The sequence below is a fragment of the Lactuca virosa genome, chromosome 1 (assembly GCF_052849685.1).
Source record: "Lactuca virosa cultivar CGN04683 chromosome 1, Lactuca_virosa_CGN04683_v6, whole genome shotgun sequence".
NCBI classification, from domain to species: domain Eukaryota; kingdom Viridiplantae; phylum Streptophyta; class Magnoliopsida; order Asterales; family Asteraceae; genus Lactuca; species Lactuca virosa.
Window position 1 is genome coordinate 190,328,790 of NC_136426.1, and position 5,200 is coordinate 190,333,989.

At 31.7% G+C, this 5,200-nt stretch overlaps 1 long non-coding RNA gene across 1 annotated transcript; it reads left to right on the plus strand.

Moving 5' to 3' along the window:
- Positions 1–4,030: 4,030 nt before the first annotated feature.
- On the plus strand, positions 4,031–4,419 carry LOC145107845 (uncharacterized). Its single transcript, XR_013708001.1, has 3 exons — positions 4,031–4,118; positions 4,195–4,245; positions 4,358–4,419. It is a non-coding gene; the product is annotated as an uncharacterized LOC145107845 (long non-coding RNA).
- Positions 4,420–5,200: the final 781 nt, after the last annotated feature.

Here is a 5,200-nt window from a genome sequence, read left to right on the forward strand (position 1 = left end):
ATGGTAAGTAGAAAATGGGTTCTTTCCCCTGGAAAAGCTCTTAAGCTTTTTATGAAGTTGCTGGCTGAGGTACATTTTTCTATCTTCTGTGGCTCTAGTTGACTTCTATTTCCTCTATCATCGCTAATTATTTCTGTTTTCAAGAGAAATTGCAACATAAATTGTAGTTATTTACAATTGTTGATGATTACTTATTTTTTATTGTGTTACAGGATTGTGAATTGCTTTATCTTGCTGAATAAGAACCTATGTGGGTATCCATTGTCATGTGTTATGTGCACTATATTTAGGACAAGATGGCATTTTAGTCATTTACTTCTCTTTTCTCAGGGTGACAGTATCCTAGTAGATTCAGGCATAGAGCATCTCGAGTTTTTTATGTTGATGTTGGTGGGATTGAGTCAAATCTTACCGAGGTCTGTTTTTAAAAAAAAGTGTTGTGTTGATTTCCTCAGGCTAAAGCAACTATTTTACATTTAACGGAAGAAAAAAGATGGCTACTCAAGAGAAACACTTCTTACTGGGAGAATTGGTAAATTCATTCGTTTATCCATTTATTATCCTTGAAACTATATTATTTAACTTGTCTGAGGTTTTTGCTATGCTTAATGGAGAAGAAGGGATCTCCGTGTTGAAGCAACAACTTCTTGAAAATGTCATTTTCCTATTTTATCCTTGTCCATTAAGAATGGATTATTATTTTTATTTGTTTATATATCTATCTGGCAGGTGAGCATGCTTATCATGTGAAAGGGTATCGGTATTTGCTAGTAGATGGTGACAGGAATATTTCATGTGAAAGGGTATCGGTTTTGTGTGTTGATCAGGGCCGGCTCAACGAGTTTGGGGGCTTTAAGCGAACCAAAAATTTGGGGCCCTTTGACATTTATAATACTTAATGTTAAAAACCCTCCTCCTTTATCCGGGCTTGAGACCGGAAATAATAAACTTAAAAGTTTACAAATGGCGGAGTTAAAATTTTGTTTTTTTGTATATGTTTTTTGTGAATATATTTTATGACATAAAGTTAACTTTTCTAGCCTTTTTAGATGCAAATTATTTAATGAAATTTTCATAATCAATTTCTTTTACTAACTGTTTTTCAATTGACAAAATAGCTAATCCATTTAATCTTTCTCGTGGCATTATAGATCTTAAATAATTTTTTAACGGTTTTAATTTAGAAACACTTCTTTCTGCAGAGGCAATGGTTACAGGAATAGTTAACATAATCCTATAGGCAACATATGCATTTGGAAAAGAACTAAACTTTTTAATGTAATTAAGTATATTAATAATTGTATCACGTTCTAAATGTACAATATGTCTTAAAAGTTTTAGTTCATGAAATAAATCTAAACCATCAATATCTAAGCTATCATTATGCTTTAAACATTTTTCAAGATTTAAACAATGCTTTTTTAAAGTATTTTCATCAAATGATTTTAATTTTTCTATACTAAATAGAAAACCAAAAATATTTTTGAACTCGTTAAATTGCTCAAATCTACTTTTAAGTGAAGTAATGGCTTTATCTACTACATATAAAAAGTAATCAGTTTTAAATAACTGAATCGAAGTTTTAATAGTTTCATTAGCAACATTTTCATCATATCGGCTATTTCTTTGAATGATACGTTTTTCACGAAATTTAGGTTTTACGTTCATTTCTAAAGCCAATTCTTTTGCACAATCTAAAGCCTTTTCAAATCCGTTTTCTCTATATTCTTCAAAGAAACGCAAAAGTCCATTTAGTTGATCTATAGCATCATCGATACACATATCATATGATTGCAAGCTTTTACTAACAGTGTTAATAGCAAACAAAACACCATACCAAATAATCATTCCTAATAAAAATTCATAGTTTGAAAGTTCATATGTAGCTAAACATGTAGCCTCACTTTTAATTTTGGGATCTCCACAATTTTTGGATAATTGTAAAAGTGTTTTTCTTAATTGTGGTGCTTAAAATCTAATTGCTTTTACACTTTCTACCCTACTTTCCCAACGAGTTTGCGATAATGATTTAAGTGTTAGGTTTGATATATTATCTTGTAATATTTTCCACCTTTGAGGTGATGAAGCAAATATCGAATATATACGTTGTATAACTCCAAAAAATTCACTAGCTTTATCACACGAATTAGCCATATCACAAATTACTAAATTTAAACTATGACAACCACAAGGAGTGTAGAATGTTCTAGGGTTAATATCTAGCAATCGTTTCTGTACACCTTGATGTTTTCCTTTCATATTTGAACCATTGTCGTAACCTTGACCCCTAACATCATTTATATCTAGTCCTATATTTTTAATTTCATCAAGTATAGCATCATATAAGCCTTTACCGGTTGTATTATCTACAATTAAAAATCCTAGAAAGTACTCCTTTACTTCTATTGGAGTTGTTGAAAGATCTAAACATCGTAAGATAATTGACATTTGTTCCTTATGACTTGTATCAGGAGTACAATCAAGATAATTGACATTTGTTCCTTTTACTTTTTTAATAATTTTAGTTTTAACTTATTTTCTTAATAAACTAATAAGTTCGTTTTTCATATTATGTCCAAGATAATGATTATGAATTTCATTATCATTAATTCTCCTAATATGTTCTTGCATAATAAGATCAAATTCTGCATTCATTTCAATTATAGTTAAAAAATTACCATTATTTTCTTCATAAATCTTTTCATTTGTTCCATGAAATGCTAAATTATTTTTTCCTAAAGTTTTTACTACAGCAATGATTCTTATTAACACGTTTTTCCAATGTTCTTTTTCTTTATTTATTTGTTCTTGGATTTGCTTGTCAATTGTTTTATTATTTGCTAATCTAGTTTGTAAGTCAATCCATGACCTCATATTAAGAATGTGTCCGTTACTTGCTTCATGTCCTTTTAGTATACTAGAAATATTATTCCAATCATTGTTACCTTTATGTGCTAATGAACATGTAGATGTATTCACATTAAATAATTTACAACAAAAACAAAAAACTCTATCTACATCTATTGGATAAACCAACCATGTTCGTTCGTATTTTTCTCCATTTGGTAGTTTTTGCATATAAAGAGATGTACTAAAGCTTCTTAAATGTTCATCTTTTGGAAATTTAAAATCATAAAGGCATCTTGCTTCTTGTGTTCTTCAGTGTTTTGTTGGAAATTCTATGCTTCAGAAGGTTGATGTGGCTACCATGTTGTAGGAAGGAAATGGGGACATGCTTCAGGGGCTTTCCCAAATTTTAGGTAATTTCCATTTTTTTTTGTAAACTTTTAATGATGATAAATTATTTGCAGTGAGATGTGTTGGTGTTGGTTCATGCATGATATTCATGCCAAGAATTGATTTGTGGGCATTGGAAACATACAATCAAGTTGATGAAGAAGAAAAGGAAAAACCTGAAAAGACTGAAATACCCTCAGTCTTAAAGTCCTCTCGCCTTTGGAGCTCTTTTGTTGAACAGGCGGAGTCCATATTCATCTCCTCATCTTTGATGATCCTGGTAAGAATTTATCTTGGTAAAACATTAAAAGACAAAAATACCCTTATTATACTTCCTAATTGATGTTATTCTCACTTCTCAAACATGCTACATCAGAAGTCCCGTTTGAATTACTCCCATTAAGAATAAAGGATTTTTTTGGAACAACAAAGAAACAGAACCTCAATCCTTTAAGTCATGTTGGGAGTACAATCCTTCAAGTCATGTTGGGAGTACAATCCTTCAGCTCATCCACCCAATGCTGACGTCGACACCGACATACCCGTAGAAGAATACACATTCCAAAACCAAACCCCCTCTTCACATACAGGTCCTAAACTTCATATAGCTCAAACTTTTCCTCATATGGCATTATTTCCGATTTCGGGCACTGGTAAGTAAATGTAAATCCCCATAGTTTGGTCAAACTGCAGGAACTCATGTCACTGCTTTCTCAGGGCATACATTCTTGAAGATTCGTATAATCAATAAACATATCTTCATTGTTTTTCTTGTGCAGCTACTGTGAGGAAGGAAATCTCTGATCATACTGATTGTGAGATAGGACGAAGAAAACAAATTTCATCAGTTCCTATATATCTCAGTATCTATTCTCCTAATGGTGAGATATTTGAATTTTTACTTAAAGATAGTATTATTAACTTTAAGTTCTTTACTTATTAACAGTCAACTCACAGTTGTGAACTTAACCCTGGTCGATCTTCCTGGTTTGACAAAAGTAGCTGTCGGTGAGTTTAGCATCTTAAATTATTATTCTTATTTTTTTTCAATATTAGATAACTTCTTGTGTCCATTAACTTTTCCCTCATCTCACACTTTTGTGATTCTTGATTCTTGTAGAGGGTCAGTCAGAGAGCATCGTGGCAGATATTGAAAACATGGTGCGATCCTACATTGAGAAAGTAAGCTATTTTCATCATTTGCTTGGTCAACTATGGTCAGTCAACTATTGAAAACATACTTATTGAAAACATGTGAATGATATCAGGTTGGCTTACTAGGAAATGGTATCAGTTGTTATCGGAGGGTTATTTTTTACAAGGAAGCTTTGTATCTTTGGTTTCCGAGATAAGTTCTATGAGTTTTGAGTCAACTAATTTACATTGGAGGTAAACATTCTGGTCTATATACACACACATGAATATATGATTATTTCAACTCAGCAAAACATATATTAATTTTTTTTTAAAATTGTTTCATATAGGTATAACTTGATGGCAAATAGGGTCCTCTTGTTATTGGCTATGTCATCTAGAAATGAACCAAATTTATCATCAAAGATTCTCAGTGAAGCAGCTGGTCATTTCCTAAAGAATTTAAAAAGTCAACTTCCACAAACAAGAATCCTAGCCATTTTTGCTTTGAACATGTTACTAAAAGAGTCACCTTACAAATTATCACATGAAGAACAATCATATTTACAAGAAAACACAGAGTCTTTCCTTTCTGCTGCATTGATAGAACTATAGAAGTCTCACCTCCAAGAATGCCATCATAAGTTACTCCAGGAGTTACTGGATAGAATGAGACATCCCACTGCCCACGTGAATTTTTTTTACCATTTTACCCTTGAATACATAATGGGCGTTTAATTGTTTAAGTTCAACATGTTAAGGGGAAAAAGGAGCAAGGGCATGCTTAGTTTTCAGTTTTGACCTAGTTTTTTTAATAAATTACAGGTGG